Raw genomic sequence first — 410 nt, 5'->3', positions numbered from 1 at the left:
AAAATTAGTATATCTAAAAAATACAATATAATATTTATCATATTTGATTTTCTCTTGTTTCCTTTACTTGGGTTTAAGGAGGTTTCCCCTTTTTAAAGGGTTTTGGAAGCCACCTGAGTATAAAATAAATTTTTAATATTCACTTTTACCTAATATTCTCTATTAGTATGTGCTAGATTTCCCTTTTCCAAGAATATCTTACAAAAAAAAAGGCCTATATCTGAATGTATACCACATATTCATATCATGAAAGTTGGTGGTGTGTGGTGTATGGATAGACCCGAGAGGTGTATATCAAGAAAAATTTGTTATGTATACTATATAGTCTGAATGTATATAAAACCAATATACTGCTTATACCTGAATAAAAAAGGTAATTTCTCTTTAGTAAAAAATCTTTTGGCTTTAAT

This window comes from Penaeus monodon, chromosome 22 (assembly GCF_015228065.2).
Source record: "Penaeus monodon isolate SGIC_2016 chromosome 22, NSTDA_Pmon_1, whole genome shotgun sequence".
NCBI lineage: Eukaryota > Metazoa > Arthropoda > Malacostraca > Decapoda > Penaeidae > Penaeus > Penaeus monodon.
The sequence above is the reverse complement of the archived record's forward strand: the minus strand, read 5'-3'. Positions refer to the sequence as shown.